Source organism: Staurois parvus, unplaced genomic scaffold (assembly GCF_062004578.1).
Source record: "Staurois parvus isolate SC_StPar_1 unplaced genomic scaffold, SC_StPar_1.0 ptg001365l, whole genome shotgun sequence".
NCBI lineage: Eukaryota > Metazoa > Chordata > Amphibia > Anura > Ranidae > Staurois > Staurois parvus.
Genome location: NW_028319161.1, coordinates 482,624 through 509,029, shown reverse-complemented (window position 1 = coordinate 509,029; position 26,406 = coordinate 482,624).

Genomic DNA, 26,406 nt, shown 5'->3' with positions numbered 1-26,406 from the left:
TAATTCACAATTAATACCACTTAGGAACACAAAATATTTGATCCCGGGTATGGATAGTATAGCAGGGAAATGGATTATAAAACAAGAGGCGCAATTGAGAGATATATTGGTAGGGGAGGAAATTGGGTCATATAAGGATATGGAAGACAGAAAGGGAGAAGTTTTTATTAAGATGGATAGATTAAGATATTACCAACTGAAGTATTTTTTTGAGAGTCTCCCTAAGCCCATAAGAACTAGAAAGGATTGAAACCCATTTGAGAGATTATTTGAGACACGGGGAAATGGTAGACACGGAATGGCAAAAATACACAAGATATTATTGGAGATTGACACTGACACAAAATTAATGCACATAGAGAAATGGGAAAGAGATATAGGAAGGAAAATAGAGGAGGAGGAGAAGAGGAAAATGTTCACATTAATTCATGAAAATATTAGTATGAGGGAAGTAGAAGTAAATTATAAGTGTTTGAATAGATGGCACATTACCCCTAATGTAGAGCACAAGATGAATACGGAGATGTCACGGATGTGTTGGAGAGGATGTGGTGAGGTTGGCACGTGGTATCACATGTGGTGGGAGTGTTCAGAAATACAGGTGTTTTGGCGGAAGATAGTTTATGTAATAGGGAAAATGACTAAAATCAATATAGGATTGGATCCAGAACTATGTCTCCTCCATATCTCGAAGCTCTCTACGAAAGTATACAAGAGTCTCAGGATATGGCAATACTTGACCGCAGCAAAGAGTCTGATCCCAGGTTCTGGAAGAAAAGAGAGGTGCCAACTTAGGAGGATTGGATAAGTAGAGTAAATCAGCTATCCGGGACAGAAAGATTGTATTATACATATGAGGACAAGTTGGAGTTGTATAATAAAAAATGGAAAGTCTGGGAAGAATATAAAGTAAAGATGAAATATATGAGGAGATAATATTCCTGGAAGTGGAATTAGAATAGGGTTTAGGAAGAATAGAAAGATATGGAGTTAATGAGAGAAAAAGGAAAGTGGAGCGTGGGTGGGAGAGGGAAGGGGGGGAGGGGAGGGGGAGTTTTGGGAGGGGGGGTGGTAAGAAAAGGAAGTTTATATATATGGTCAAATAAATCATATAAATTACTGTTTTGATAATTATAATAATAGAAATGTTGAAATGACATGTATAAGACTTGAAAATAAATAAATATTTATAAAAAAAAAAAAAAAGAAGCTCCATAAGCCCTTCATATCAAAGAATCAGAATATGCTGAGAAGAGGTCAGAAGTGTAATGTGAAACATAGCTTTTTAATGTACAATAAAGACTATACAGAAAAAAGGTCAGGAGTACAACATACAACATACACTACCCAGAGAATGGGTCAAAAGTATAATGTACAGTGTAACACAGACTATAGAAAGATAAGAGAGGAGTTTATTGCAAAGACAATAGACAGTGCAGAGAAGGGGCCAGGAGTAACATATACTGTTTAGAGTAAACAGTTAGTGTTTGTCGGTCTTAAGTTTTTTACTTTGATTGTGAATAAGCAATGAAAAATATGTCAGCCAGAAACATGTTGAGCGTGGGGCGTCTAATGTTCTTGTCAGTATTGTGTCCTTTTTACATGTGTTGTGCTCTGGCCAGAGTGGATTACTTTTCTGGAACATTATTTGGTCTGAGTTTACTCTGTGGTAAAAGCGGATGCCCGGTTGGTATCTATCTATCTATCTATCTATCTATCTATCTATCTATCTATTTGTCTGTCTACTTTTCTATGCATCAAAGATAAAAGGGCTGATTGGATGTAAAGCTGATATTCAGGGCAAAAAGGTCCTGCTGTCTATCCTCCGTAAAAGGGTATACCTTCTTCCCACTTTTACAGTCGAGACTGGGCACGCCGACGGGACAGCAGTGCAGAGTTCCAATTCTTCGTTTCCGAACTCTAAGATGCGATTTACCTCTTTACACAGTGATCGACCTAGGAGAGGGATCTGCAAAGAGGGATCAGCCTCTAAGAGACGTACTTGCGAACAGTATAGAAGCTCCATAAAGAAGGGGGTGGAGGGGAGAGATGGGTTTTTTTTTTTTTTTTCTCTCTGCCCCTCCGTGTCCCTAATTTGCCTCCTGTTTCATCCTTCAGTCCTCTAGCTTTGCTCTAATTCTTCCCCTTTTTGTTAAGAAGTACAAGTAGAAAGGGGTCAATAGGGAGATCTGGATGGAGGGGAGGCTAGCCATGGGAGGAGTGTAGCCCTAAAGACCAAATCAAAGGTGGATGTTAGTTCCACAAATGATGAATAGGCAAAGTGAAGGCCTAAAAAGAGGGGGGAGGGGGGGAGGGATGGTGGTGAGGTTGGGGGGAGGGGATGGAGGGGAGGGAGAGGGGAGGGATTGTGGGAAGAGGGGGGGGGAGGGATAAGGGGAGAGAAAAGGTTAGCGGGATAAATACGCTCTACAGGTATAAGAAAGAGGAAAGTAAGGAGGAAAAGGAGTCAGGAGGAAAAGAGTAAGATGGAAGAAATCCAATATATAACCTATAATGTGAAAGGGCCAAATTGTCCAGGAAAGAGATTTAGGTTATTTAAAGAACTACAACATAGAAAATCCTCAGTGATATTCTTGCAAGAAACACACTTAGAGATAGAGTCGAAGGTTAGACTGAGAACCAGATACTTTCCGACATGGTTTTATGCGGATTCACCAATTAAAAGAGCAAAAGGAGTTGCTATAGGCTTTGCTAAAAATATAAGGTTTGAGGTTGAGGAGAGATTGACGGACCTGGAGGGAAGGTTCCTATTTTTGAGAGGTAAATTACAGGGAATTGAGTGCACAATAGCAAATATATATAGTCCAAATAAGAAGCCAGTGACAATTGTGAGAGAAGTGTTGAAGAGATTGATGGATTTTAAAAAAGGGTGTATGTTAGTGGCGGGTGATTTTAACCTCTGTATAGACCTGAAGATGGATACCACTTCCTGTGTGAGGAGAGAGGAAAGCAAGTCCTTGAGAAGGTTAAAAAAAAGGATGCATGAGTGTCAACTGGTGGACATCTGGAGAATTAGGAATATGAAAGAGAGAGATTATACTTTCTTTTCGCAAGTACATGAGACTTATTCTAGACTAGATTACATATTAGTAGAACACCAAATGATAGAATGGGTGGGAGAAGTAAAAATAGGAGAAAGCACCCTATCGGATCATGCCCCAGTAGAAATGAGGTTAAGATGGGGTAGAGAAGAGAGAGAGGGATATGTGTGGCGGATGAATGAGGCACTCCTCATGGATGAAGAGATTAGTCGAAGAATTGAGAGGGAAATTGAGTGGTTTTTTGAAGAGAACGAGACAGAGGATGTATCGGTAGCAACGGTGTGGGAAGCTCATAAAGCTTACATCAGAGGTCTGCTCATTGCAATGGGGGCAAAAAAGAATAAAGAAAGGAAAGAAAAGATAAATAGATTATTAAATGAAATAAATGATCTTGAACAGGTGCATAAAAGGGAAAGATCTAAGGAGATAATGCAGGGGTTAATAAAGAAGAAAGAAGAACTAGAGAATGTAATGGAGGAAGAAAAAAGAAGAGTCTTTAATAAAATAACATGTGAAAGGTAAAGATGGGGAGATAGGCCGGGAAAGTATTTAATGAGAACTTTAAGAAAGAAGAAAAATAGAAATTATATTGAGAAAATAAGAAACCCCAAGGGTGAATTTCTACACTCAACTAAGGATATTGCCAGAATATTTAAAGAGTATTACAATGAGTTGTATAATATTATACCCCAGGATAAGTTTAAGAAAATGGAAATAGTAAATAGGGGGAAAAGAAAGATATACCTAGAGGAAGCAGGTCTACCGCAATTAAGAGAAATACAACTGAACTCTTTAGAGGAAGAAATAACTTCAGAGGAAATAAAAATAGCGTTAAAAAGCATGGCGGGAGGGAAAAGTCCGGGTCCAGACGGATACACAGTTAAATACTATAAAAAATATATAGAGCTTTTAATACCCAAGATGAAGAGTTATATGAACACCTTGGGGAATGGGATGGAGATGAGGGGAGAATCGTTACAGGCTAATATAGTACTGATTCAGAAGGAAGATAAAGATCCCTCGCAATGTGCGAGTTATCGACCAATAGCGCTATTGAATGTAGACACTAAAATATTTGCAAAGGTGTTGGCAAATAGATTAAAAGAACTGATGCCGGAGTGGATACATAGAGATCAAGTGGGGTTTGTTCCAGGAAGAGAGGGTAGAGACAACGCTCTGAGATCACTGCTGCTTACACAAGAGGGCAAGAAAGGGAAAACCCCAATGATATTGATGTCGATAGATGCCGAGAAGGCATTCGACAGAGTAAGTTGGGGTTTTATGATGGACACCCTGGAAGCATTAGGAATGGGAGATAGAATAAGAGGGTGGATTGGAGAGTTAGATAGAGGGCCTACCGCCACCATAATGGTAAATGGAGGAAGATCAGAGTATTTTAAGATGTCAAATGGTACAAGACAGGGATGTCCATTGTCCCCACTTTTATATGTATTATCACTGGAGCCCTTGCTGTCTAGGATTAGGAAAATATAGATATAAAAGGAATACAGATAGGAGATAGATAAAACAAGGTAGCGGCGTATGCGGACGATTTGATGTTCTATGTAGGAAATCCCAGAACATCACTTCCAAATTTAATGAAAGCATTGAGTGAGTATGGAGAACTGTTGAATCTGAAAATAAACCCGACAAAGACTGAAATTTTAAATATCAACCTTAAAAATGAAGAAATGGAAAAACTAAAAGAGGAATTCCCTTTCCTTTGGAGAGATAAAGATTTAAAATATCTAGGAATAAAATTATCAGCCTCAACTACGAACTTATATAAAGCCAATTATATAGCACAATTAAATGAGATAAAGGCGGAGCTGAGAAGGGTGGGAAATGTAAACCCATCGTGGATGGCACGCATAAACCTGATAAAGATGATAATTGTCCCTAAAGTATTATACAAATTTCAAATGATCCTAATTAAGCTCCCAGAGACATATTTTAAAGAACTTAGGAAAATGATGATAAAATATATATGGAGAAATAAAAAACCTAGAATAGGCTATGAGATATTGACTAGAAGTAAAGAGAGAGGAGGATTGGGAGTACCAGATTTCAGGAGATATTATAGAGCGGGGATTATTGCGAGAATTTTTGACTGGATCCATAATCCGGAGAAAAGTTGGGTTAAAATTGAGAAAGCACTGAGTGGAATAAGTTTAAGTAAAAGTATTTGGATACCAGCACAATATAGGGAATTAGAGGAGAGCACTAGTAAGTATACTTTGAATGTTCTAAAAGAATGGGATTTATTACACAGACAAAAAGGGTGGGTTTTTAATTCACAATTAATACCACTTAGGAACACAAAATATTTGACCCAGGTATGGATAGTATAGCAGGGAAATGGATTATAAAACAAGAGGCGCAATTGAGAGATATATTGGTAGGGGAGGAAATTGGGTCATATAAGGATATGGAAGACAGAAAGGGAGAAGTTTTTAATAAGATGGATAGATTAAAATATTACCAACTGAAATATTTTTTTGAGAGTCTTCCTAAGCCCATAAGAACTAGAAAGGATTGGAACCCATTTGAGAGATTATTTGAGACACGGGGAAATGGTAGACACGGAATGGCAAAAATACACAAGATATTATTGGAGATTGACACTGACACAAAATTAATGCACATAGAGAAATGGGAAAGAGATATAGGAAGGAAAATAGAGGAGGAGGAGAAGAGGAAAATGTTCACATTAATTCATGAAAATATTAGTATGAGGGAAGTAGAAGTAAATTATAAGTGTTTGAATAGATGGCACATTACCCCTAATGTAGAGCACAAGATGAATACGGAGATGTCATGGATGTGTTGGAGAGGATGTGGTGAGGTTGGCACGTGGTATCACATGTGGTGGGAGTGTTCAGAAATACAGGTGTTTTGGCGGAAGATAGTTTATGTAATAGGGAAAATGACTAAAATCAATATAGGATTGGATCCAGAACTATGTCTCCTCCATATCTCGAAGCTCTCTACGAAAGTATACAAGAGTCTCGGGATATGGCAATACTTGACCGCAGCAAAGAGTCTGATCCCCAGGTTCTGGAAGAAAAGAGAGGTGCCAACTGAGGAGGATTGGATAAGTAGAGTAAATCAGCTATCCGGGACAGAAAGATTGTATTATACATATGAGGACAAGTTGGAGTTGTATAATAAAAAATGGAAAGTCTGGGAAGAATATAAAGTAAAGATGAAATATATGAGGAGATAATATTCCTGGAAGTGGAATTAGAATAGGGTTTAGGAAGAATAGAAAGATATGGAGTTAATGAGAGAAAAAGGAAAGTGGAGCGTGGGTGGGAGAGGGAAGGGGGGGAGGGGGAGTTTTGGGAGGGGGGATGGTAAGAAAAGGAAGTTTATATATATGGTCAAATAAATCATATAAATTACTGTTTTGATAATTATAATAATACAAATGTTGAAATGACATGTATAAGACTTGAAAATAAATAAATATTTATAAAAAAAAAAAAAAAGAAGCTCCATGAGCCCTTCATATCAAAGAATCAGAATATGCTGAGAAGAGGTCAGAAGTGTAATGTGAAACATAGCTTTTTAATGTACAATAAAGACTATACAGAAAAAAGGTCAGGAGTACAACATACACTACCCAGAGAATGGGTCAAAAGTATAATGTAGGTTGTGCGCTTACCACAAGTACACACAATATGAGCATTGTATGTAATTAACAGCAACCGGGCATCATGGTCTGGTCAACAGCCTGGGCACCATCTGGTCATATATGGACATCTGGGTCACAGGTACACCGCTGTCCAGGCCCCCTCTGGCTTTCAAATCCAAAACGCCACCTTGCATAAGCTCATTACAAAACGAGCCGGGAAGCAAGAAAGCGCTAATAGTGAAGTACGTTTATTTAAGAACACAAGACATAAACAAAGCAACCAGAACTCACATCGACATAATATAAATACAGGCCCACATAAATAGGCTCCCTGGTGGTCAGTGGTTCACTCAACATGCAACGCATACAAATCAAAGTCCAATGTACAGAACCCTGGTGGCTAGTGGTATCACAAGTACAAAGCCATAGAGTATAGTGAGTAGTAATGCAAATATACTCATCCAGGTCTGGTGAGGTAGTTCCCTGGTGGCTAGTGGGTCCCTAGTAGCAAAAGGCGTCAATAGGGTGGATCCCCTAACATGTTTCGAGCTAAAGCTCGTTTTCAAAAAAAAAAGGTCCTGCTGTCTATCCTCTGTAAAGGGGTATACCTTCTTCCCCCTTTTACAGTCGAGACTGGGCACGCCGACGGGACAGCAGTGCAGAGTTCCAACTCTTCATTTCCAAACTCTAAGAAGCGATCTACCTCTTTGCAGATCCCTCTCCTAGGTCGATCACAGTGTTAGGAGGGATCAGCCTCTAAAAGACGTACTTGTGAACAGTATAGAAGCTCCATAAGCCCTTCAAATCAAAGAATCAGAATATGTTGAGAAGAGGTCAGAAGTGTAATGTGGAACAGCTTTTTAATGTACAATAAAGACTATACAGAAAAAAGGTCAGGAGTGCAACGTACAACATACACTACACAGAGAATGGGTCAAAAGTATAATGTACAGTGTAACACAGACTATAGAAAGATAAGAGAGGAGTTGAATGCACAGCATAGACAATGCAGAGAAGGGGCCAGGAGTAACGTATACTGTTTAGAGTAAACAGTTAGTGTTTGTCGGTCTTAAGTTTTTTACTTTGATTGTGAATAAGCAATGAAAAATATGTCAGCCAGAAACATGTTGAGCGTGGGGCGTCTAATGTTCTTGTCAGTTTTGTGTCCTTTTTACATGTGTTGTGCTCTGGCCAGAGTGGATTACTGGGAGAGGGAAGGGGGGGAGGGGGAGTTTTGGGAGGGGGGATGGTAAGAAAAGGAAGTTTATATATATGGTCAAATAAATCATATAAATTACTGTTTTGATAATTATAATAATACAAATGTTGAAATGACATGTATAAGACTTGAAAATAAATAAATATTTATAAAAAAAAAAAAAAGAAGCTCCATAAGCCCTTCATATCAAAGAATCAAAATATGCTGAGAAGAGGTCAGAAGTGTAATGTGAAACATAGCTTTTTAATGTACAATAAAGACTATACAGAAAAAAGGTCAGGAGTACAACATACAACATACACTACCCAGAGAATGGGTCAAAAGTATAATGTACAGTGTAACACAGACTATAGAAAGATAAGAGAGGAGTTTATTGCAAAGACAATAGACAGTGCAGAGAAGGGGCCAGGAGTAACATATACTGTTTAGAGTAAACAGTTAGTGTTTGTCGGTCTTAAGTTTTTTACTTTGATTGTGAATAAGCAATGAAAAATATGTCAGCCAGAAACATGTTGAGCGTGGGGCGTCTAATGTTCTTGTCAGTTTTGTGTCCTTTTTACATGTGTTGTGCTCTGGCCAGAGTGGATTACTTTTCTGGAACATTATATTTGGTCTCAGTTTACTCTGTGGTAAAAGCGGATGCCCGGTTGGTGTCTATCTATCTATCTATCTATCTATCTATCTATCTATCTATTTGTCTGTCTACTTTTCTATGCATCAAAGATAAAAGGGCTGATTGGATGTAAAGCTGATATTCAGGGCAAAAAGGTCCTGCTGTCTATCCTCCGTAAAAGGGTATACCTTCTTCCCACTTTTACAGTCGAGACTGGGCACGCCGACGGGACAGCAGTGCAGAGTTCCAACTCTTCGTTTCCGAACTCTAAGATGCGATTTACCTCTTTACACAGTGATCGACCTAGGAGAGGGATCTGCAAAGAGGGATCAGCCTCTAAGAGACGTACTTGCGAACAGTATAGAAGCTCCATAAAGAAGGGGGTGGAGGGGAGAGATGGTTTTTTTTTTTTTTTTTTCTCTCTGCCCCTCCGTGTCCCTAATTTGCCTCCTGTTTCATCCTTCAGTCCTCTAGCTTTGCTCTAATTCTTCCCCTTTTTGTTAAGAAGTACAAGTAGAAAGGGGTCAATAGGGAGATCTGGATGGAGGGGAGGCTAGCCATGGGAGGAGTGTAGCCCTAAAGACCAATCAAAGGTGGATGTTAGTTCCACAAATGATGAATAGGCAAAGTGAAGGCCTAAAAAGAGGGGGGAGGGGGGGAGGGATGGTGGTGAGGTTGGGGGGAGGGGATGGAGGGGAGGGAGAGGGGAGGGATTGTGGGAAGAGGGGGGGGGGGATAAGGGGAGAGAAAAGGTTAGCGGGATAAATACGCTCTACAGGTATAAGAAAGAGGAAAGTAAGGAGGAAAAGGAGTCAGGAGGAAAAGAGTAAGATGGAAGAAATCCAATATATAACCTATAATGTAAAAGGGCCAAATTGTCCAGGAAAGAGATTTAGGTTATTTAAAGAACTACAACATAGAAAATCCTCAGTGATATTCTTGCAAGAAACACACTTAGAGATAGAGTCGAAGGTTAGACTGAGAACCAGATACTTTCCGACATGGTTTTATGCGGATTCACCAATTAAAAGAGCAAAAGGAGTTGCTATAGGCTTTGCTAAAAATATAAGGTTTGAGGTTGAGGAGAGATTGACGGACGCGGAGGGAAGGTTCCTATTTTTGAGAGGTAAATTACAGGGAATTTTGAGTGCACAATAGCAAATATATATAGTCCAAATAAGAAGCCAGTGACAATTGTGAGAGAAGTGTTGAAGAGATTGATGGATTTTAAAAAAGGGTGTATGTTAGTGGCGGGTGATTTTAACCTCTGTATAGACCTGAAGATGGATACCACTTCCTGTGTGAGGAGAGAGGAAAGCAAGTCCTTGAGAAGGTTAAAAAAAAGGATGCATGAGTGTCAACTGGTGGACATCTGGAGAATTAGGAATATGAAAGAGAGAGATTATACTTTCTTTTCGCAAGTACATGAGACTTATTCTAGACTAGATTACATATTAGTAGAACACCAAATGATAGAATGGGTGGGAGAAGTAAAAATAGGAGAAAGCACCCTATCGGATCATGCCCCAGTAGAAATGAGGTTAAGATGGGGTAGAGAAGAGAGAGAAGGATATGTGTGGCGGATGAATGAGGCACTCCTCATGGATGAAGAGATTAATCGAAGAATTGAGAGGGAAATTGAGTGGTTTTTTGAAGAGAACGAGACAGAGGATGTATCGGTAGCAACGGTGTGGGAAGCTCATAAAGCTTACATCAGAGGTCTGCTCATTGCAATGGGGGCAAAAAAGAATAAAGAAAGGAAAGAAAAGATAAATAGATTATTAAATGAAATAAATGATCTTGAACAGGTGCATAAAAGGGAAAGATCTAAGGAGATAATGCAGGGGTTAATAAAGAAGAAAGAAGAATTAGAGAATGTAATGGAGGAAGAAAAAAGAAGAGTCTTTAATAAAATAACATGTGAAAGGTATAGATGGGGAGATAGGCCGGGAAAGTATTTAATGAGAACTTTAAGAAAGAAGAAAAATAGAAATTATATTGAGAAAATAAGAAACCCCAAGGGTGAATTTCTACACTCAACTAAGGATATTGCCAGAATATTTAAAGAGTATTACAATGAGTTGTATAATATTATACCCCAGGATAAGTTTAAGAAAATGGAAATAGTAAATAGGGGGAAAAGAAAGATATACCTAGAGGAAGCAGGTCTACCGCAATTAAGAGAAATACAACTGAACTCTTTAGAGGAAGAAATAACTTCAGAGGAAATAAAAATAGCGTTAAAAAGCATGGCGGGAGGGAAAAGTCCGGGTCCAGACGGATACACAGTTAAATACTATAAAAAATATATAGAGCTTTTAATACCCAAGATGAAGAGTTATATGAACGCCTTGGGGAATGGGATGGAGATGAGGGGAGAATCGTTACAGGCTAATATAGTACTGATTCAGAAGGAAGATAAAGATCCCTCGCAATGTGCGAGTTATCGACCAATAGCGCTATTGAATGTAGACACTAAAATATTTGCAAAGGTGTTGGCAAATAGATTAAAAGAACTGATGCCGGAGTGGATACATAGAGATCAAGTGGGGTTTGTTCCAGGAAGAGAGGGTAGAGACAACGCTCTGAGATCACTGCTGCTTACACAAGAGGGCAAAAAAGGGAAAACCCCAATGATATTGATGTCGATAGATGCCGAGAAGGCATTCGACAGAGTAAGTTGGGGTTTTATGATGGACACCCTGGAAGCATTAGGAATGGGAGATAGAATAAGAGGGTGGATTGGAGAGTTAGATAGAGGGCCTACCGCCACCATAATGGTAAATGGAGGAAGATCAGAGTATTTTAAGATGTCAAATGGTACAAGACAGGGATGTCCATTGTCCCCACTGTTATATGTATTATCACTGGAGCCCTTGCTGTCTAGGATTAGGAAAATATAGATATAAAAGGAATACAGATAGGAGATAGAGAAAATAAGGTAGCGGCGTATGCGGACGATTTGATGTTCTATGTAGGAAATCCCAGAACATCACTTCCAAATTTAATGAAAGCACTGAGTGAGTATGGAGAACTGTCGAATCTGAAAATAAACCCGACAAAGACTGAAATTTTAAATATCAACCTTAAAAATGAAGAAAAGGAAAAACTAAAAGAGGAATTCCCTTTCCTTTGGAGAGATAAAGATTTAAAATATCTAGGAATAAAATTATCAGCCTCAACTACGAACTTATATAAAGCCAATTATATAGCACTATTAAATGAGATAAAGGCGGAGCTGAGAAGGGTGGGAAATGGAAACCCATCGTGGATGGCACGCATAAACCTGATAAAGATGATAATTGTCCCTAAAGTATTATACAAATTTCAAATGATCCTAATTAAGCTCCCAGAGACATATTTTAAAGAACTTAGGAAAATGATGATAAAATATATATGGAGAAATAAAAAACCTAGAATAGGCTATGAGATATTGACTAATGGTAAAATATGAAAGTGCAGCGCTAACTTAAACAATGATTACACATAAGATAGATCCCATATGAATGTGGATCGGCAAAAAAGACGGCGTCAGTTCATCAGATGTGCTAAATACGTATACAGTCTCCAACACTTGAAGAGCCAGGGATAGTAGATATCAGAAATGATAAAGAAAAGCCAAGTAATGCACTGACCAGATAGCGCAAGTTAAAGCGCATGGGACATTTAAGACCTGTCCCTGGTACTCAGCCACTGTATCACTGGAGCAAGGCGGTGTCATCTATAGGGTGACCACTAGATGTCATCTGTCCGGATGGAAGCTGTGTCCAGCCACTGTGTTGATGGATCAGGTGGGTGTTGTCTGTAGGGTGACCACTAGATGTCATCGGTTCCAGGAGAAGCTGTATCACGGATCCAGGGATGTCACTGCAGATGTGTTCTTGTTAGGCACAATCCCAGGACCTACTGGATTTACAGGCTCCCCAGAAATAAAGAGCCCGTGGAAAAAGGCCTCAAATAGTGTGATAACGTTTATTTAAAATTGAACAATCAGAAAAGAACTTACTTAGCAAAGGTACAGCTGCTTATAAACGGCCAGACCGGAGGTACATGTACATAAGATAAACATAGCTTGGCACTTCCCTAACGCGTATCGTGTAAGTACACATCATCAGAGGGGACTGTGCCAGTGTTAAGTGTGGTGTTTTAAACCTAAAAAGGCGCCAAAAACACCGCAATGCGGCGGCACCGTTATTGCCGGTTCGCGCATGCGCAGTAGCGATCGGCCGTTCGCGCATGCGCAGTAGCGTCCGCGGCGGCCATTTTAAAGAAGACCGACATGAATGTATGGACATACAGGTGTTGGTTCTGCAGTGATCTTACTGGGAATAAGATACTGCAATCCTAAAAACGCACGGGGCAAGTATAGTAATGCGTGGACCATACTGTGTGCCCCCTTGTAGCAAAAAACGGCCTGGTGAAAGGCAAGGTTATAAAAATATAAATGAGTGGGATCTCATATATGAAGTGATTCTGGCACTGAATAAAAACCAAATACATCAAATATGACAAACATGTGGATTAAAAAACATCTGGTTAAAAGTAATACCCATGAAATATACAATTATAAAACCAAATGTACTGAGATTATGGTGCATCGAATATGTTAAAGCGATCAAGAGATAAAGGTGCATCGACTTTTTTAGAAACGATCTAAACACTCAAATGGAAATACAGATAAAGGCAAAGTAAAAGTAATCTGATTAAGAAGTGAGATCATGAAAAGTGCTTAAAGATCGATCAGCTGGTATCGATAAAACAATTGATATCTAATTCTACATTTAGTCCTTGTGGAGCTTGGGACTGTAGAAGATAAATCCACTTGGTCTCAAGCATAGAGACCGCGCGTTTTTTGTGGGTACCTCTCCAGTTACTTTTGATGATATCTATACCCACAAATCGCAGGGAGTGTGGATTCTTATTGTGTCGCTGGCGGTAATGCATAGACAGGGAGTGCTCCTTGTAACCTTTCTTAATATTGACCAGGTGTTCCCTCAGCCTGTCCCGCAGTCTCCTTGTCGTTCTACCGACATATTGCTTCCCGCAACTACATTCCAGAAGGTAGACAACATAGGAGCTGTAGCACGTAATAGTAGACTGAATGTCAAATGATCTACCGGTAGCATTTGAACAAAAACTTTTTATCGGGTTCTTGTGAATGCCATTACAAATGCATATCATACATCTGTTGCAAGGAAAAAACCCTTTTCTATTCAGAAAATCAAACGTCAATTGCTTAGGAGGATTGACAACGTTGGGGGCTAGTCTGTTTCTTAATGCTGGTGCTTTTTTATAGATGATTTCTGGGTGTTCCGGTAGGGCTTTACACATCACCGGATCGTTCTTAAGAATGTTCCAGTTCTTCCTAATGATAGTGGCAACTTCTTTATATTGCATCGAGAAGGCAGTTGTAAAAGGACAGAAAATCTCTTTATTGGTCTTATGTTGGGTAGTTAACAGATTGGCCCTGTCCAAACTAGCCACTCGGTCAATCTCCATATCCAATAGTTGGCTGTCATAGCCCTTTTCTATGAATCTAGTTCTAAGAATGTTGGATTGTGCAATGTAGTCTTGCATAGCACCACAGTTCCGCCTTATCCGAAGGAATTGTCCCCTAGGAATGTTATCCAGCCACCTAGGCAGGTGGCAACTGTCTTTTGGGATGTACCCATTCCTGTCTGTACCTTTAAAAAAGGTTTTGGTGGTAATTCTAGTACCGTCATTAATGAGGGTGAGATCCAGAAAATCAATACTACTGTAACTATAATTGAAAGTGAGCTTAATATTTAGGTTGTTATAGTTTAGAGTGGTAAAAAAATTGAGTAGTGAAGAGTCATCGCCATCCCATAGCAACACTATATCGTCTATGTAGCGTCGGTAAAAACGCAAATGTGGCCACTCCATGGAATATATCACCTCCTCCTCCCATCTTGCCATAAAGATGTTTGCTAGGCTAGGAGCGAATTTCGCGCCCATTGCTACGCCTGTGGTCTGCAGGTAATACTTATTATCAAACCAAAAGTAATTGTGCTTCATTGCGAAGCTTAATAGTTCCAATAAATATTGCTTCTGAATGTGTGGTATGTCTATGGCCTCATTCAGATAATATTCTGCCGCCTCTAAACCATCTGCATGCTTGATATTACTGTAGAGAGAAGCAACGTCCGCCGTTACCAGAAAGGTAGGCTTCTCTATTTTAATGTCCATGATCTCAACCAGGATTTGTTTTGAATCCCTCAGGAAAGATGGCGTGTTGCGCACTATTGGCTGTAGGAAACAGTCAATATATTCACCAACCCGGGAGCACAAGGACCCTATGCCACTCACAATGGGGCGACCTGGAGGGTTAATTGGGTCCTTGTGGATCTTGGGCAGGCAGTACAAGACCGGAAGTCTGGGTACCGTAGGGCACAAAAAATCACGCTCTTTTTTATTCAGGATTCCCGAATCGGATCCCCTTTTTATCAGAACCTTCAAAGCTTTTTTGTATGACAAAAGAGGGTTACTCGGAAGCTCTAAATAGGTGTCTTTATCCTGGAGGATATTCTGCACTTGCATTAAATAGTCTGATTTATTCATGACCACAACTCCTCCCCCTTTGTCCGCTGGTCTGATTACCAACTCCTTTTCCTTTAATAATACATTGGTCATCATGTTAATCTTGTCTTGGTTAAATGACTTATTGTACCGTTTTTTTACCCGTATATTATCAAGATCTTTAAGGACCATATTTTTAAATACATTGATATATGATTGTGCCTGGGGGTTAAACAAGGACGCATTCTTGAGATTGGTGTTCTTGAAATTAGGGTTACTCACATTGGATGTTACACTTGTGATAGGTTTATTTAGAAAATGTCTCTTCATCGCAAGTCTCCTTACAAACTTGTGGATGTCTATAAAAGTATTAAATTTGTTTAGTTTAGCCGGTGGAGCAAATTTTAGTCCTTTGTTTAGAAGATTTAGTTCTTCATTAGTGAGGATCTTATTGCTGAGGTTAAAAATGCCTGAGCTATTTAGGTTTTCCTTCTTTTGTCGGTTAACCCTTGCTCCTCCTCGTTTTCCTCTCGTCCTAGACCCCTTTTTCGTCCTGAGCCCTCCCCTAAAAAATGATGTTGGTTTAGGGTATTGGGTGGTTGTAAGTTAGTTCCATATTGTGAGTATCTGTAATTGGAGGAGGGGGACAGTCTATGTTGATTTGGGAACTGTCTACCCTGTTGTGTCTGGTAACCCCTTCCATGGGGTGTCCGATAATTAGGACTGTTATAATGGTCATAAGTATGTCTGTCATTGCGTTGATTCCATCCGTCATCATAGTCATCCCTAGAGTGAATATAGGACGGAACTCTTGGACGGAAATTACTTTTTTGTTGCTGATGAGGTCTGGATATGGCATATTGTTCCTGATGATTCAAGGGATGTGACCTCATATCCCTGTTGCCTATATTAGGACTTGGGTGATGTCTAATGGCATCAAACCTATTATGAGTAGAAATGTTATACTCATAATTGGGTACATTCTCCGAATGATGTCTATAGTTGTTATTAGGAGTATGGGGAGGTTTGGCAACTTTTTTGCGTTTTGCATTATTTTTTGTTGTATTGTTTTTAGTGGGAATGGTTACAGTTTCCATCTGAGTGGAATCTACATAATCATAGTTCTTGGCTTCCCATCTAAATACTGTTTTGTCCTTATAGTCATGGAGATCTCTGAGATATTTTTTCTTTTTCTTATATCTTTGCTCTTTATCTGTTTTTTCCAATAGCTGTTTCAGTTTTTCAGACTCATTCATGTAATCTTCCCTGCCCATGTAAGGCACTAATAATTCCTTGGTTTTATTGATTTCTCTATCTAAATGTGCAAGTTTCTTTCTTTTTCTAATAATGAGGAATTTGAGCAGGTCAATCCCCATGTTATTGAAAAAGAGATACCACTCTGTTTCACTGTTTGTATCCTCCGTTTCCGGTGGTACATCCCACCTTAGAGATCGGGGTACCATCCCTTCCTTGATATATTTCTCAAGAAACGAAATGTCCCATCAAAAGTAACTGGAGAGGTACCCACAAAAAACGCGCGGTCTCTATGCTTGAGACCAAGTGGATTTATCTTCTACAGTCCCAAGCTCCACAAGGACTAAATGTAGAATTAGATATCAATTGTTTTATCGATACCAGCTGATCGATCTTTAAGCACTTTTCATGATCTCACTTCTTAATCAGATTACTTTTACTTTGCCTTTATCTGTATTTCCATTTGAGTGTTTAGATCGTTTCTAAAAAAGTCGATGCACCTTTATCTCTTGATCGCTTTAACATATTCGATGCACCATAATCTCAGTACATTTGGTTTTATAATTGTATATTTCATGGGTATTACTTTTAACCAGATGTTTTTTAATCCACATGTTTGTCATATTTGATGTATTTGGTTTTTATTCAGTGCCAGAATCACTTCATATATGAGATCCCACTCATTTATATTTTTATAACCTTGCCTTTCACCAGGCCGTTTTTTGCTACAAGGGGGCACACAGTATGGTCCACGCATTACTATACTTGCCCCGTGCGTTTTTAGGATTGCAGTATCTTATTCCCAGTAAGATCACTGCAGAACCAACACCTGTATGTCCATACATTCATGTCGGTCTTCTTTAAAATGGCCGCCGCGGACGCTACTGCGCATGCGCGAACGGCCGATCGCTACTGCGCATGCGCGAACCGGCAATAACGGTGCCGCCGCATTGCGGTGTTTTTGGCGCCTTTTTAGGTTTAAAACACCACACTTAACACTGGCACAGTCCCCTCTGATGATGTGTACTTACACGATACGCGTTAGGGAAGTGCCAAGCTATGTTTATCTTATGTACATGTACCTCCGGTCTGGCCGTTTATAAGCAGCTGTACCTTTGCTAAGTAAGTTCTTTTCTGATTGTTCAATTTTAAATAAACGTTATCACACTATTTGAGGCCTTTTTCCACGGGCTCTTTATTTCTGGGGAGCCTGTAAATCCAGTAGGTCCTGGGATTGTGCCTAACAAGAACACATCTGCAGTGACATCCCTGGATCCGTGATACAGCTTCTCCTGGAACCGATGACATCTAGTGGTCACCCTACAGACAACACCCACCTGATCCATCAACACAGTGGCTGGACACAGCTTCCATCCGGACAGATGACATCTAGTGGTCACCCTATAGATGACACCGCCTTGCTCCAGTGATACAGTGGCTGAGTACCAGGGACAGGTCTTAAATGTCCCATGCGCTTTAACTTGCGCTATCTGGTCAGTGCATTACTTGGCTTTTCTTTATCATTTCTGATATCTACTATCCCTGGCTCTTCAAGTGTTGGAGACTGTATACGTATTTAGCACATCTGATGAACTGACGCCGTCTTTTTTGCCGATCCACATTCATATGGGATCTATCTTATGTGTAATCATTGTTTAAGTTAGCGCTGCACTTTCATATTTTACCATTACTCTGGAGGTTCACGAGGTGCCTTTTAGTGCCAGCAGCTACCCTATCTACATCCTCATACTGCGCTCGATTTTATATATATATTTATATATAAGTTTATTTTATCTATTCATTACCTCTTACATCTGAGCAGCAATAATATATTTTTTACCTGGATCCTCATGGATATTTTTGAGTATAGATCCAAAAGAGCTATCATTTCTGATGATGTATTTACATGTGAGGATGAACCAGATAATTTACATGGTCTCTTCATACATCTCTCGAATCATACCACCTCTGAGATACGGACGCTATGGGACATTTCGTTTCTTGAGAAATATATCAAGGAAGGGATGGTACCCCGATCTCTAAGGTGGGATGTACCACCGGAAACGGAGGATACAAACAGTGAAACAGAGTGGTATCTCTTTTTCAATAACATGGGGATTGACCTGCTCAAATTCCTCATTATTAGAAAAAGAAAGAAACTTGCACATTTAGATAGAGAAATCAATAAAACCAAGGAATTATTAGTGCCTTACATGGGCAGGGAAGATTACATGAATGAGTCTGAAAAACTGAAACAGCTATTGGAAAAAACAGATAAAGAGCAAAGATATAAGAAAAAGAAAAAATATCTCAGAGATCTCCATGACTATAAGGACAAAACAGTATTTAGATGGGAAGCCAAGAACTATGATTATGTAGATTCCACTCAGATGGAAACTGTAACCATTCCCACTAAAAACAATACAACAAAAAATAATGCAAAACGCAAAAAAGTTGCCAAACCTCCCCATACTCCTAATAACAACTATAGACATCATTCGGAGAATGTACCCAATTATGAGTATAACATTTCTACTCATAATAGGTTTGATGCCATTAGACATCACCCAAGTCCTAATATAGGCAACAGGGATATGAGGTCACATCCCTTGAATCATCAGGAACAATATGCCATATCCAGACCTCATCAGCAACAAAAAAGTAATTTCCGTCCAAGAGTTCCGTCCTATATTCACTCTAGGGATGACTATGATGACGGATGGAATCAACGCAATGACAGACATACTTATGACCATTATAACAGTCCTAATTATCGGACACCCCATGGAAGGGGTTACCAGACACAACAGGGTAGACAGTTCCCAAATCAACATAGACTGTCCCCCTCCTCCAATTACAGATACTCACAATATGGAGCTAACTTACAACCACCCAATACCCTAAACCAACATCATTTTTTAGGGGAGGGCTCAGGACGAAAAAGGGGTCTAGGACGAGAGGAAAACGAGGAGGAGCAAGGGTTAACCGACAAAAGAAGGAAAACCTAAATAGCTCAGGCATTTTTAACCTCAGCAATAAGATCCTCACTAATGAAGAACTAAATCTTCTAAACAAAGGACTAAAATTTGCTCCACCGGCTAAACTAAACAAATTTAATACTTTTATAGACATCCACAAGTTTGTAAGGAGACTTGCGATGAAGAGACATTTTCTAAATAAACCTATCACAAGTGTAACATCCAATGTGAGTAACCCTAATTTCAAGAACACCAATCTCAAGAATGCGTCCTTGTTTAACCCCCAGGCACAATCATATATCAATGTATTTAAAAATATGGTCCTTAAAGATCTTGATAATATACGGGTAAAAAAACGGTACAATAAGTCATTTAACCAAGACAAGATTAACATGATGACCAATGTATTATTAAAGGAAAAGGAGTTGGTAATCAGACCAGCGGACAAAGGGGGAGGAGTTGTGGTCATGAATAAATCAGACTATTTAATGCAAGTGCAGAATATCCTCCAGGATAAAGACACCTATTTAGAGCTTCCGAGTAACCCTCTTTTGTCATACAAAAAAGCTTTGAAGGTTCTGATAAAAAGGGGATCCGATTCGGGAATCCTGAATAAAAAAGAGCGTGATTTTTTGTGCCCTACGGTACCCAGACTTCCGGTCTTGTACTGCCTGCCCAAGATCCACAAGGACCCAATTAACCCTCCAGGTCGCCCCATTGTGAGTGGCATAGGGTCCTTGTGCTCCCGGGTTGGTGAATATATTGACTGTTTCCTACAGCCAATAGTGCGCAACACGCCATCTTTCCTGAGGGATTCAAAACAAATCCTGGTTGAGATCATGGACATTAAAATAGAGAAGCCTACCTTTCTGGTAACGGCGGACGTTGCTTCTCTCTACAGTAATATCAAGCATGCAGATGGTTTAGAGGCGGCAGAATATTATCTGAATGAGGCCATAGACATACCACACATTCAGAAGCAATATTTATTGGAACTATTAAGCTTCGCAATGAAGCACAATTACTTTTGGTTTGATAATAAGTATTACCTGCAGACCACAGGCGTAGCAATGGGCGCGAAATTCGCTCCTAGCCTAGCAAACATCTTTATGGCAAGATGGGAGGAGGAGGTGATATATTCCATGGAGTGGCCACATTTGCGTTTTTACCGACGCTACATAGACGATATAGTGTTGCTATGGGATGGCGATGACTCTTCACTACTCAATTTTTTTACCACTCTAAACTATAACAACCTAAATATTAAGCTCACTTTCAATTATAGTTACAGTAGTATTGATTTTCTGGATCTCACCCTCATTAATGACGGTACTAGAATTACCACCAAAACCTTTTTTAAAGGTACAGACAGGAATGGGTACATCCCAAAAGACAGTTGCCACCTGCCTAGGTGGCTGGATAACATTCCTAGGGGACAATTCCTTCGGATAAGGCGGAACTGTGGTGCTATGCAAGACTACATTGCACAATCCAACATTCTTAGAACTAGATTCATAGAAAAGGGCTATGACAGCCAACTATTGGATATGGAGATTGACCGAGTGGCTAGTTTGGACAGGGCCAATCTGTTAACTACCCAACATAAGACCAATAAAGAGATTTTCTGTCCTTTTACAACTGCCTTCTCGATGCAATATAAAGAAGTTGCCACTATCATTAGGAAGAACTGGAACATTCTTAAGAACGATCCGGTGATGTGTAAAGCCCTACCGGAACACCCAGAAATCATCTATAAAAAAGCACCAGCATTAAGAAACAGACTAGCCCCCAACGTTGTCAATCCTCCTAAGCAATTGACGTTTGATTTTCTGAATAGAAAAGGGTTTTTTCCTTGCAACAGATGTATGATATGCATTTGTAATGGCATTCACAAGAACCCGATAAAAAGTTTTTGTTCAAATGCTACCGGTAGATCATTTGACATTCAGTCTACTATTACGTGCTACAGCTCCTATGTTGTCTACCTTCTGGAATGTAGTTGCGGGAAGCAATATGTCGGTAGAACGACAAGGAGACTGCGGGACAGGCTGAGGGAACACCTGGTCAATATTAAGAAAGGTTACAAGGAGCACTCCCTGTCTATGCATTACCGCCAGCGACACAATAAGAATCCACACTCCCTGCGATTTGTGGGTATAGATATCATCAAAAGTAACTGGAGAGGTACCCACAAAAAACGCGCGGTCTCTATGCTTGAGACCAAGTGGATTTATCTTCTACAGTCCCAAGCTCCACAAGGACTAAATGTAGAATTAGATATCAATTGTTTTATCGATACCAGCTGATCGATCTTTAAGCACTTTTCATGATCTCACTTCTTAATCAGATTACTTTTACTTTGCCTTTATCTGTATTTCCATTTGAGTGTTTAGATCGTTTCTAAAAAAGTCGATGCACCTTTATCTCTTGATCGCTTTAACATATTCGATGCACCATAATCTCAGTACATTTGGTTTTATAATTGTATATTTCATGGGTATTACTTTTAACCAGATGTTTTTTAATCCACATGTTTGTCATATTTGATGTATTTGGTTTTTATTCAGTGCCAGAATCACTTCATATATGAGATCCCACTCATTTATATTTTTATAACCTTGCCTTTCACCAGGCCGTTTTTTGCTACAAGGGGGCACACAGTATGGTCCACGCATTACTATACTTGCCCCGTGCGTTTTTAGGATTGCAGTATCTTATTCCCAGTAAGATCACTGCAGAACCAACACCTGTATGTCCATACATTCATGTCGGTCTTCTTTAAAATGGCCGCCGCGGACGCTACTGCGCATGCGCGAACGGCCGATCGCTACTGCGCATGCGCGAACCGGCAATAACGGTGCCGCCGCATTGCGGTGTTTTTGGCGCCTTTTTAGGTTTAAAACACCACACTTAACACTGGCACAGTCCCCTCTGATGATGTGTACTTACACGATACGCGTTAGGGAAGTGCCAAGCTATGTTTATCTTATGTACATGTACCTCCGGTCTGGCCGTTTATAAGCAGCTGTACCTTTGCTAAGTAAGTTCTTTTCTGATTGTTCAATTTTAAATAAACGTTATCACACTATTTGAGGCCTTTTTCCACGGGCTCTTTATTTCTGGGGAGCCTGTAAATCCAGTAGGTCCTGGGATTGTGCCTAACAAGAACACATCTGCAGTGACATCCCTGGATCCGTGATACAGCTTCTCCTGGAACCGATGACATCTAGTGGTCACCCTACAGACAACACCCACCTGATCCATCAACACAGTGGCTGGACACAGCTTCCATCCGGACAGATGACATCTAGTGGTCACCCTATAGATGACACCGCCTTGCTCCAGTGATACAGTGGCTGAGTACCAGGGACAGGTCTTAAATGTCCCATGCGCTTTAACTTGCGCTATCTGGTCAGTGCATTACTTGGCTTTTCTTTATCATTTCTGATATCTACTATCCCTGGCTCTTCAAGTGTTGGAGACTGTATACGTATTTAGCACATCTGATGAACTGACGCCGTCTTTTTTGCCGATCCACATTCATATGGGATCTATCTTATGTGTAATCATTGTTTAAGTTAGCGCTGCACTTTCATATTTTACCATTACTCTGGAGGTTCACGAGGTGCCTTTTAGTGCCAGCAGCTACCCTATCTACATCCTCATACTGCGCTCGATTTTATATATATATTTATATATAAGTTTATTTTATGAGATATTGACTAGAAGTAAAGAGAAAGGAGGATTGGGAGTACCAGATTTCAGGAGATATTATAGAGCGGGGATTATTGCGAGAATTTTTGACTGGATCCATAATCCGGAGAAAAGTTGGGTTAAAATTGAGAAAGCACTGAGTGGAATAAGTTTAAGTAAAAGTATTTGGGTACCAGCACAATATAGGGAATTAGAGGAGAGCACTAGTAAGTATACTTTGAATGTTCTAAAAGAATGGGATTTATTACACAGACAAAAAGGGTGGGTTTTTAATTCACAATTAATACCACTTAGGAACACAAAATATTTGACCCAGGTATGGATAGTATAGCAGGGAAATGGATTATAAAACAAGAGGCGCAATTGAGAGATATATTGGTAGGGGAGGAAATTGGGTCATATAAGGATATGGAAGACAGAAAGGGAGAAGTTTTTAATAAGATGGATAGATTAAAATATTACCAACTGAAGTATTTTTTTGAGAGTCTCCCTAAGCCCATAAGAACTAGAAAGGATTGGAACCCATTTGAGAGATTATTTGAGACACGGGGAAATGGTAGACACGGAATGGCAAAAATACACAAGATATTATTGGAGATTGACACTGACACAAAATTAATGCACATAGAGAAATGGGAAAGAGATATAGGAAGGAAAATAGAGGAGGAGGAGAAGAGGAAAATGTTCACATTAATTCATGAAAATATTAGTATGAGGGAAGTAGAAGTAAATTATAAGTGTTTGAATAGATGGCACATTACCCCTAATGTAGAGCACAAGATGAATACGGAGATGTCATGGATGTGTTGGAGAGGATGTGGTGAGGTTGGCACGTGGTATCACATGTGGTGGGAGTGTTCAGAAATACAGGTGTTTTGGCGGAAGATAGTTTATGTAATAGGGAAAATGACTAAAATCAATATAGGATTGGATCCAGAACTATGTCTCCTCCATATCTCGAAGCTCTCTACGAAAGTATACAAGAGTCTCGGGATATGGCAATACTTGACCGCAGCAAAGAGTCTGATCCCCAGGTTCTGGAAGAAAAGAGAGGTGCCAACTGAGGAGGATTGGATAAGTAGAGTAAATCAGCTATCCGGGACAGAAAGATTGTATTATACATATGAGGACAAGTTGGAGTTGTATAATAAAAAATGGAAAGTCTGGGAAGAATATAAAGTAAAGATGAAATATATGAGGAGATAATATTCCTGGAAGTGGAATTAGAATAGGGTTTAGGAAGAATAGAAAGATATGGAGTTAATGAGAGAAAAAGGAAAGTGGAGCGTGGGTGGGAGAGGGAAGGGGGGGAGGGGAGGGGGAGTTTTGGGAGGGGGGATGGTAAGCAAAGGAAGTTTATATATATGGTCAAATAAATCATATAAATTACTGTTTTGATAATTAGAATAATACAAATGTTGAAATGACATGTATAAGACTTGAAAATAAATAAATATTTATAAAAAAAAAAAAAAGAAGCTCCATAAGCCCTTCATATCAAAGAATCAGAATATGCTGAGAAGAGGTCAGAAGTGTAATGTGAAACATAGCTTTTTAATGTACAATAAAGACTATACAGAAAAAAGGTCAGGAGTACAACATACACTACCCAGAGAATGGGTCAAAAGTATAATGTAGGTTGTGCGCTTACCACAAGTACACACAATATGAGCATTGTATGTAATTAACAGCAACCGGGCATCATGGTCTGGTCAACAGCCTGGGCACCATCTGGTCATATATGGACATCTGGGTCACAGGTACACCGCTGTCCAGGCCCCCTCTGGCTTTCAAATCCAAAACGCCACCTTGCATAAGCTCATTACAAAACGAGCCGGGAAGCAAGAAAGCGCTAATAGTGAAGTACGTTTATTTAAGAACACAAGACATAAACAAAGCAACCAGAACTCACATCGACATAATATAAATACAGGCCCACATAAATAGGCTCCCTGGTGGTCAGTGGTTCACTCAACATGCAACGCATACAAATCAAAGTCCAATGTACAGAACCCTGGTGGCTAGTGGTATCACAAGTACAAAGCCATAGAGTATAGTGAGTAGTAATGCAAATATACTCATCCAGGTCTGGTGAGGTAGTTCCCTGGTGGCTAGTGGGTCCCTAGTAGCAAAAGGCGTCAATAGGGTGGATCCCCTAACATGTTTCGAGCTAAAGCTCGTTTTCAAAAAAAAAAGGTCCTGCTGTCTATCCTCTGTAAAGGGGTATACCTTCTTCCCCCTTTTACAGTCGAGACTGGGCACGCCGACGGGACAGCAGTGCAGAGTTCCAACTCTTCATTTCCAAACTCTAAGAAGCGATCTACCTCTTTGCAGATCCCTCTCCTAGGTCGATCACAGTGTTAGGAGGGATCAGCCTCTAAAAGACGTACTTGTGAACAGTATAGAAGCTCCATAAGCCCTTCAAATCAAAGAATCAGAATATGTTGAGAAGAGGTCAGAAGTGTAATGTGAAACAGCTTTTTAATGTACAATAAAGACTATACAGAAAAAAGGTCAGGAGTGCAACGTACAACATACACTACACAGAGAATGGGTCAAAAGTATAATGTACAGTGTAACACAGACTATAGAAAGATAAGAGAGGAGTTGAATGCACAGCATAGACAATGCAGAGAAGGGGCCAGGAGTAACGTATACTGTTTAGAATACACAGTTAGTGTTTGTCGGTCTTACGTTTTTTAGTTTGATTGTGAATAAGCAATGAAAAATATGTCAGCCAGAAACATGTTGAGCGTGTGGCGTCTAATGTTCTTCTCAGTATTGTGTGTTTTTTACATGTGTTGTGCTCTGGCCAGAGTGAATTACTTTTCTGGCACATTATTTGGTCTGAGTTTACTCTGTGGTAAAAGCGGATGCCCGGTGGGGGTCTATTTATCTATCTATTTGTCTGTCTATTTTTCTATGGATCAAAGATAAAAGGGCTGATTGGCTGTAAAACTGATACTCCAGGCAAAAAGGTCCTGCTGTCTATCCTCTGTAAAAGGGTATACCTTCTTCCCACTTTTACAGTCGAGACTGGGCACGCCGACAGGACAGCAGTGCAGAGTTCCAACTCTTCGTTTCCGAACTCTAAGATGCGATTTACCTCTTTACACAGTGATCGACCTAGGAGAGAGATCTGCAAAGAGGGATCAGCCTCTAAGAGACGTACTTGCGAACAGTATAGAAGCTCTATAAGCCCTTCATATCAAAGAATCAGAATATGCTGAGAAGAGGTCAGAAGTCTAATGTGAAAGATAGCTTTTTAATGTACAATAAAGACTATACAGAAAAAGGGTCAGGAGTACAACGTACAACATACACTACCCAGAGAATGGGTCAAAAGTATAATGTACAGTGTAACACAGACTATAGAAAGATAAGAGAGGAGT